The sequence below is a fragment of the Empidonax traillii genome, unplaced genomic scaffold (assembly GCF_003031625.1).
Source record: "Empidonax traillii isolate 1590-97213 ecotype Southwest subspecies unplaced genomic scaffold, ASM303162v1 scaffold10:size5872457, whole genome shotgun sequence".
Taxonomy (NCBI): domain Eukaryota; kingdom Metazoa; phylum Chordata; class Aves; order Passeriformes; family Tyrannidae; genus Empidonax; species Empidonax traillii.
In genome coordinates, this window is record NW_020955203.1 from 1,374,086 (window position 1) to 1,384,055 (window position 9,970).

The following is a 9,970-nucleotide window of genomic DNA, read 5'->3' on the forward strand; positions in this document are numbered from 1 at the left end:
GCAATCCATCTACGTCCTGAGGACCTCGCTGCCACCGTCCAAGCGTGCTTGGCCCCGGCAGATGAACCTCAGGATTAAAGGGTGGGCTCAGTTCTGCGCACACTGTGTCTCACCTAAAAAATCCAATGCGCAGGCTGGAAGGTGGAAAGACCTTCCCCGGTTCTTCGTTCGCGAAGAGACTGGCCATTAGTATTATCTGACTAATAGGGTACTAACAACTGGTCAAGTAACTGTACTAATGAAAATATGGATGTTGATCAGTTATTTGGTTACTGAAATGATTGTTAGGTGTGAAAAGATTGACCAGAACAAATTATCTACTTAAGAAAGGTGGGAGGGTTTCTGTTTAAAAGATATCAGTGACTTTGCAGTGCATTTGTTTCGGAACAGCTTATCCGAAACAGAAGCTCCTTATACAATATAAAGGCTTTTTAGAGGGTGTTTTCTAAGCACATTATTTTGTTTAGGTTTTGGTTTTTTTCTTATTCTTTGCTTTTCCTTCTTTCTTTTTCTCCTTCTATATTTTTATTGTTTGAACATGGAGGACAAAAGGACCCTTGAGAGCAGACTTAAAAGTGGTATTTTGTCACCTTCACACACAATGCTCTGTAGTGGAAGAAAAGACTTAGAGCAGCTCTCCAAGGAGATGGGAAGGAAGAGTTTATAAATGGATTTTCACTAATATTTTGCGTCTTTCCTATCTAGAGGAAAAAAAAAAAAAAACAAACCTGGTTCAAACATCTGTGCATTAACATGCAAGATACAAAAAAAACCAGAGCTACCTTCCTGGGAAATTTACTCTTTAAAAGGCTCATGTAGATGAAAAGAGATTGTATGTGCCTGTCCTTCTAGAGGGGAAAGCATCCCAAGCTTTCACAGGCTTTTGTTTCACAAGAAACGAAACCTTTCCGGACTGGCATCCTCAGTAACAATCCCAGAAGCTGTGAAAAACAGCAGTGATCTGGAAGGTCTGATACCCCCAGGCCACACGGATGTGAATCAGGGCTATGGGTTCCAATGGATTTATCTGTGGGCAAACCCACTGTTCAGCCAGGATAAGGCATTTGTCTCAGGAGACATGTTTATTAGGTGCTGCACGAGAATTACTGGGTGAAGTTCCCCTGCCTTCTTCAAGCTGACTGTGAACTCCCATGATTTCAGTTCATTTCTCATGATAATTTTTTCTCTTTAAATGACTGCTCTCTGGATGGTATGTGTTTTGAATAACTGCTGGTTATATGTCTGTCTTTTCTTAAGTAATTTTTAGTCCCTGTGGCTGCAAAATTAAGTTTATGGATATGGCAAGAAAACAGTCCTAAAAAAATTCCAACAAAACAAAGAACAAAAAAAAACCCACAACCCTCCCCCCCCCTATAAAATCTAAGAGAAATCTAGGAAAGTGTCAGTACTGTCTCACAATTTTCAGCTTGTTTCATGATTTTTTAGGAGGAAGGACTGAATTCCTGAATCTGGGAGCAGCATGGGTAAGCACTACAATATCTAATGACCTCAAAACATGTACACGTAAAATTTAGCTTTACAAATAAAGTTAAAAAAAAAAATGTCACTAACAAAGAACATCTGGGTGAAAAAATTTGTCTTCTTCATGCTGCACCTGTTCAATAAATAGAGGAATAACAGATTCTGGTGTCAATCTAGGTGTTTTTTTTTTTTTCTTTAGCTAGCACTAATTAATTTTGAACACAGAGGAAAAATGATTGAAGTAAAAAAAAAAAAAAAAAAAAAAAAAAAAAAAAAAAAAAAAAAAAAAAAAAAAAAAAAAAAAAAAAAAAAAAAAAAAAAAAAAAAAAAAAAAAAAAAAAAAAAAAAAAAAAAAAAAAAAAAAAAAAAAAAAAAAAAAAAAACAAAACCCAACCAAAAACCTAAAAAAAAAAAAAAAAAACAGCTTGGGAGAGTCTAAATGTGATTAACTTTCTTTTGTAATTAAATTGCTAAGAAGAGACCTTAAGTGCAGTTAGGTAAGCATATACTTAATTACTACATGATAAATAAATATCCTGAAGCACAATCTGACTTCTTGAGAGAGGAATAGCAGACCTGGGTAGACAAAGTGGTCGAAACAATGAGGGAAAGGGGAGAGTGTTGCTTGTCTCCTTCTACTCTAACTAGAACTCTTTGCATTTGAATAGAAAAATCATAGGTCATAACTTCACTATTTGTTGTTAAATTATTGTCATCACAACATCTCCCTGCTCATCAAGCAAGGTGAAGTCTTGGTACAGCATCTGGGTACACTTCAGGGTGGGTCAGTATCTCTTCTTGGGGGAGCTGTGACAGGGAAGATCCACAGTTCTTCCTCTCTCCTTACCGTGTTGCTGATAGAAACTAAAGAGACTGACACATCCTTCAGGATGGCACACATCTCCAGACACTGGGAGAGATGATGTTTCCACCATGATGATTACACACTAGAACTACAGATTATGCTGTCACTTGCTATCATGGCATTCAGAGAAGAACTGTGCTTGTGAGACTCAGTCCTGTCCTATGCACTCACAACAAGCAGGGCTTGGTATCCTCCAATGTAGTTTTGAAGAAAAAGATGTGTGTGCTGCAGGGGCACAATGGTAATACATGTTGTCATTAAGACAAGTGAAACTATTTACTTTAAAGGGAGGGGAAAAAAAGGACCTGACTGGTCCACAGAATTTTTTTAATTATCATTAATGTTATAGATTGTCAGAAAAGAAAATTAACTTTTTTGATTTCTAAACTTTTGCTGTGTTTGATCTCCACTCCAATTAAAATAATAGAATAGAATCATAGAATCATTAACATTGGAAAAGACCTCCAAGATCATCAAGTCCAACCTTGTCAACCTTGTCAACAATCATGGCACAAAGTGCCACACCCAGTCATTTCTTGAATACTTTCTCAGGCAGCCAATTCCAATGCCAGATCACACTTTCAGTGAAGAAATTCTTCCTGATGTTCAGCCTGAGCCTCCCCTGACACAGTTTGAAGCCATGTCCTGTTGAACAAACAAAATTTTTTGAAACAGCAAAATTTTGAATTGTGTCATCTTCTGGGAAATAGATAACTCAGCCTCTTTTCCCATTGCAAATACAGTTGCTAAAGTGCTGGGAAAATTCCCATTATTTAAATCAGTGCTTTTACCAGTATGATTCTTATATGATTTTGACAATTCAGAAAGCGCATGCTCAGGTTCTATTGCTTTAACAGCAGATTGATGAAATGTTTGAAGGAACTTTGTCTCCTTGAGCTTGGCAGGGCTGAATTGGAAGTTATGTTCACATTTTGAATGAAGCTTTGAAGAAGGTAAAAAACACTGTGAGTTCACTCCAGCCTGCAATTATACTGCTGATAAGATGTTAATGAAGAGAAGCGCTGCACAGAGTCTGCAAAGTAGTTATAATCAAGTCTTGTTGTAATTAAAATTGTCAACAAATTGACAAAGACTCTTAGTGACTTGTACTAAAACCACTAGGATAGTGGAGCTGGGAGCATCTGTGCATACACTGAGGCCAATACCTGAAGCATTGCTTCTTTTCAGGATGACCTTTTCCTTAGGAAATCTTCCTTGTACAGAGTCAAAGTCTTGTTAGCCTAAAGCATCAACTCTACTCCAGGCCAACCACATCTGTTTTGTGAAACTGTATAAAAAATCAGGCAATGACAGAGTGATGCTTTGCCTCTGCCTCTCCTTGCAACAAAGCTTTAGGACTTGATGATCAAAACTTTGTGCATGTGTCCAAGCTTCTAAAACTCCTGGATACTTACAAATGGGGAAAGGAACTGAAATTTCTGTGGGTTGAAACACCTGTGTGCATGTTTGTATACATATCTAAGCACCTTCATGTCTCATTCTACCCATACAAAACTCATTATGTGCACAGCTCACTTTAACAAGACCTGATGTGTCATATCAATGTTGTGTACATATTAAATAAAAATAATATCTTTGCAATGGCAGCAGAAGGGAACTCACAGTCTTTTAGAGTTTCCAAAAAATAGTGTAATTCAATTAAAAAAATCTATGGTGATTTACTGGCAGCGAGGGTCCAATCCAGGGAAAATGGAGTTCGTACATTTCACAAGGAATTGGACCGGATTTGTTTAGTATGAATGGCCAGGCATTGATGATATAGATTTGGTTGCCTGGCTGCAGTTTTTCTGAACCAGGCCATCTCTTTTTAGTATAATGCTATATTTTTTCCCCCCATCGTTACATCAAAAGTTCATGGAAAATCATTAGCAGCAGTTTCACAACCTTCAAAAGGTATCACCACTTTTATTCCTTTGTAGAGGAAAACACACTATGTAACTCTCAGCCTTTCATCCTCAAGTATTTTCCACTTAAAAACAAGTTTGAAAGAAACTTAAACATACAACACATCATATATTTATAAGCCAGGAGTAGAAATCAAACAGCCTAGGCTTGAGGGAAGGCTGGAAATAGCCCACATCTATTTCTATACATAGACCCTTTTGCATATGGTACATAACCTCTGAGCCAAAAAGATTCTAGCAGGAGGTGTGAAACAGCCCCTTGCTGTTGAATAGGGTAAATGTGATGTGATGTGATTAAAAGGATAATTGTAATATTGTATGTCCCGAAACATTAATAAGCTGGCATTACAAATGCTCCCTTGTAACTGGTTTTGACATCAGCATTATTAACTGTTAATCAAGGAAGAGGAATCACTAGATAAACATTAAGCAATAGTGATCATGGATTGTTAGTAAACATGTGAAGGAACAACATGGTTTTATACTTGGCTACAGTTGGCATCTGAACAATAATTTTTTTATTATTGTTGCCACTCCTTTGCCTTTCTGACTAGCTTGAGTCACTGGGTATTTTGGATAGGGGAAGTGGAAGAGGGTGTTTGATTCTGGTTAAATTTTGCTTTGTTTCAGACCAAAATAAAAACACTACTAGCAAGATTTGTGAGGTTTTGAAGTTTCTAATTACTTTTTGCAAAATTTTTAACACTTCAAGGGCATCACACATGAGTCCTGCTACAAATAAAGAACGAAAAGAGGAGGGAGAAAGTTCTGAATAAGGATGTTTTCTTATTTTTTCATGTCATCATTTGTAAAACTCAATCTGAATTTGGAAGTAATACTTTCAAAGTCTGAGTTCTTCAAACTGTATTATTAAAAAAAAAAAAAAAAAAAAAAACAACAAAACCAGACCAAACAAACAAACAAATGAAAAGAAATCAAAACTTTTCCGTGTACCTAGTGAAAACAGCATCATGTTTCTTCAGAATTAAAGGTAGCCAAATCAAAAAAAAAAAAAAAAAAGGAAGGAAGAAGGAAGGAAGGGAGGGAGGGAGGAAGGAAGGAAAGAAAGAAAGAGAGAAAGAAAGAGAAAGAGAGAAAAAAGAGAGAAAGAGAGGAGAGAAAGAGAGGAGAGAAAGAGAGAAGAGAGAAAGAGAGAAGAGAGAAAGAGAGAGAGAAAGAAAGAGAGAAAGAAAGAGAGAAAGAGAAAGAAAAAGAAAGAAAGAAAAAACTGGGATGATGTCCCATGAAAGTTAGACTGAAGGGTGACTTTACAGCAGAGGAGTTCTTTCGCTTCTCTGGTGGTGGCTTGTCCAGGCTTAAACGTTCTGAAGTCTGTGAAGGAACATCCAGACAGTTCATCTAACACACACTGATTGAACGTTTCTGTCATCCTGAATTCAGCTGAGAGGCATCACAGCCCTGCTCTATTTCTTCCTCCTTTCTACATCAGTGACATGGCCCCCACCCCGGGGGGCCTTTATGTCAGCTGTGGATCCTTCCCTGATGGGGAAATTTTAGTGGCTAGTTTAAAGCAGCTGGAGATATCCTTTGAAACACTATAGCAGTCAGGGGAGGGTTAATCAAGGCTATTCTAAATTTTTCTTATAAACTTCAATAATTTGCTTGAACTTTAGGGACAGAGCAAATGAGACAAGGAATAGACTTTCTTCCAAACATGAAATGTGGTTTTCATGGGGTTTCTTTTTTAGAAGCTCTTTGACAATGAAATCAGTCCCTCCTTTATCACTGAATAGGGGTTTTCTTGTGCGTGTTTTTCAAAGCTTGTCAATACCTGTCGAGACCCATAGGACAGGTGTATTTTACATCACCCCATCAGACATACAGATAAAAGTATGTATTTCTGGTTGCCGCTTTGCTGTGAGTGACACAGATTACAATGTTGCAGTGTCAAGTTCTCCCAGGGAAAGGCTTGAATGTATGACCAATAAACCAAAAAATGTGTATTTTGCATTTCAGAGTAAACAACTGCATCATGTAAGCCTATTCATTTTAGGATACATAATTTGGATGTGATACACTAAAGGGGTAGCCAAACCTTCCCTACACATTCCCACTTAATTTTTCAGTTCTGTTTCTTGCAGCCAGGCACCTGGAGTTTTTTGTCTAATTTAAAGCAACAAACTCAGGTTCTGTACCTGAGCCCTCTGAGGCTGCACTCCAGGCGAGGTCCATATCCATGCTTAGGCACGAGGGAAAAGTTATCTTGATGCAGTCAATGCCATGAACACAGGGAATTGATGACTTGGCATTCAAGTGCCGAGTCATCAATCATAAAGAATCAATCTTCACTCCCTGAGGAGCTGGCCCCAGGCAAACATAATTCTCTCTCACTGCCACAGACCTGATAGCTCTTGTCCCATTTGTAGGGATTGTATTTGTTCTTATTTCAACATTGATTCACTTGGCATTCAGGAGTATTTTCCAGATTCCCAGAAAATGTCACCTAATTCATCCTCTCTAAAAGGGGTGGTGATGCTTGTATATTAGAGTACCCTAATACTTGTTTTTTCCAAGTAGTACATTACGCTCTAAGAGCCGAATGGAAAACAAGATCCTGTTGGTTTCTGTATTGCCTTTCATGCATGTGATTTGAGAAAGGGGAATGGTAGGCACACAAGGAGGGCTGTTAAAAGCTTTTGAGTGCTTTTAACTCAGTCAGGCTTTTCGTGTCTGTCAGCAAGTAGGTTAATCAGTAAGCCTTATTATTTGTATTCCAATGGCAACTCAAAGGCATCATTCTGGACTACGCCAACATTGTGAGCCAGGACCTATACGTACCACAGAATGAAAGCTGGGCCTTACTTGCTTAAAGCTCATACACTAGAGAATTGATTTTTTTTTTTTCCCTGAGACAAAATGTCCTGAAAATTATTAAGGTATGTAAGCCCAGTGAATTCCAAGAATTTGGAGTGCTGGCACAGGAGCATAATTGCTATACTCACTGGATAGGAGGAAAAAAGGGGGTTATTTCTTCTTTTTTTTTTTTTTTTCCTTAAATTATTCTTAGTCCTAGACAGGGAGTCAAAATAGCCAACTCCCAAGCACCAGAATATGTAACTAGCTAATTATATGTGAAAGAGTGGAGTGCATTTACAGAGCTCTCTTCTGCATAGGTTCTTATTGTAACTTGGGACTTGAAATCTTGAAAGCTGGTATTTGGAGCTTAGAAATGCTCCAATAATTAGGAATCTGCATCACATTTTTCTCATTAGAGGCAGAGCTGGTTCTCGAAACCTGCTGGGGAGAGCACTTTTCCAGAAAACGCAAGACTTTTTTCAGTGTTCCTGCCATGCTGCGGGGAGTAGGGACTCACATCTCCTGCACCTCAAAAACCAGTCTCGATTACTGGGGCACACAGTGCTTCAGGAGGTTACATTCCTCTTTCCACTTGGCCTGAACTGATCTAACATTGTGCTACAGGCTAAGAGTGATCTCAACCATCCCCTGCTCCTGACTGTGATCTCCTGCTATTACCTTACGTGAGTTCCAGAAATCATGCAACCATGGAGTGAGGTCATGCAGTTCAGTGCTTTGGTTGAAAATAATTTCAGGAAAAAAGAACAAAAAAATCCTAAATGTTTGATTTTTGGTTAGAGAAGTAAACTGATGAGATTCACTTTGTGGTCACCAGTGTGCTGAATCTGACAAGAGGTCATGGAGGGGATGGATGGCTGACTTCTCTCAGGCACAGCCAACATTAGGTCATGAAAGGGCAGTGCCCACATTTGAGGTATTGTATAATCATGGCTGGCAAAATCCTGGCTTTAGAAGCAGGTTGTGTAAGAGAATGTTGGAGGCATCAGAGGTCTTGAAATTTCAAACACTGCTCTAAGCACTAAGCAATGTAAACCTTTTTTTAGACTTTCATCCAAACTGTTCTTTCCTCTACTTACTGGGGAGTTGGTCAGATGCCTAACCTTGCTGTTAATTTCCTACATTTCTTCTATTTTCCTCTTTATGGAAAAAAAAATGTATATTAATTTTAGTATTTAAAAGACTTATGAGTAATGACTAAAAACAATAGTTAAAAAATTTAAACATTTAGGCACTGTAAAGAACACATTCTGTTGCTATCTTTTGTCAGAGTAAGATACACTGGTGTGGAACTAGAATCTTTTTTTTTTTAAGGGGGAGGAGAGAAGAAAACTAAAGAGATTGTATTCACTCTAGATGAAATTCGTATAAAGAGTATAATGGCAGCAACTTAGACTTCAAAATTTAGCTCAAGAGGGACTTTCATAGTATAGGAAAATTATATGAACTATTCATATAGGTCTGAAATTCCCTTCTCACAGATAAACTGGGGTAATGATAGTAAATTTCTACCTTGATACTCCAGCACTAAATTCCTGGTCTACAGGGAACTCAATAATCATATTTTACTTGCCTAGAAGAATTTTTGTTCCAACTGCTTTGCAGATCTGGAATAAATAATTAGTAATACCAGAATTTAATGAAAATTTCTCGTTTATTTTACGGTTACAAGTGTTGCAAAATACATTTTTATGAAGTTTGGGCAAATCTCTAAACCGAACTTTCAAATCATCCAAGTTTTGTTCATTCTAAGCTTTAATGCTTGGGAAAGTGACCAATGAGGCATAAAGCAAATCTTATTGCTTCATCAGATGGTGAGTGCAATTCATGATCTACTGACAAACCCAGCAGAGAATGCTGAAATATTGTGGTCACGCCTAATAAAATAGCAGGTACAGCCTGCAGTTAGGGCAAAGACTAATCTCAGTTTCATGCACTAATCTTTGCTGAAGCCAATGGGAGTAACCTTGGCCTCAGTTCAACAAAATATTTAAGCACATGTTTAAGCCTAGAATTGTAACTAGAGTGATTGTAGGCTACAAATGAAAGAAAGTAGGAGCAAATTCTCAGTGAAACTGGCCGAAGTTGGCCACCATGCTTCTCTTATTAAGTTCCATAGGAAGAGCTCTTAAACACTCTTTAAGTTTCCTTTGCAATTTTTTCTTTATTTTTTTTCGATTTAAAATGTTCTTCAGTGAATTATTTAAACTGAGGTTTTACGTTTAGCTGAATTAAACTTTGAATAGAAAATATGTCCCACTGAACTGGGACAGTGATGACTGTGGTGGCCAAATAAATGCCCACAAGACCTATAAAAAGTGGGTTAATTAGCCAGAAAGTTTTCAGGAGACCCAGGCAGACATTCACAGTCCCTGCAAAAACAGAGATGCAGAGCCTTGCTGAGACAATGAAGGACCTACTTGCATGATGAATCCATGATTATCTTTCTCTCCACACATTTCTGCTTGTCCTTCTCACCTAGCTTAGGAGAGCTCTTTTCAGAGAGAATTTCAAGGGCTGCTTTATTTGTTAGGAGACAAGGAGGCACTAATAAATTCCTCTGTGTGAGGTATTTAATTACATAATAATGTGTACACTAATCAAGGTAAATGTGTTTGTGAAAACACCTTGATATGGGAACAGTTAATCACCCAAGGCATTGCTTCTTAACACACCTTGGAAGTTAACTTAATTAAATTAATTAGAACAATGAAAAAATGAACTGTTTATTGGTCTACAATGGCCCGAAGTGAGCGCTTTTCCACCAATGCTAGAAAATCTCCCAGACTGCAAGTCTTTTTTTTTTTTTTTTTTTTTTTTTTTTTTTTTTTTTTTTTTTTTTTTTTTTTTTTTTTTCTTTTGT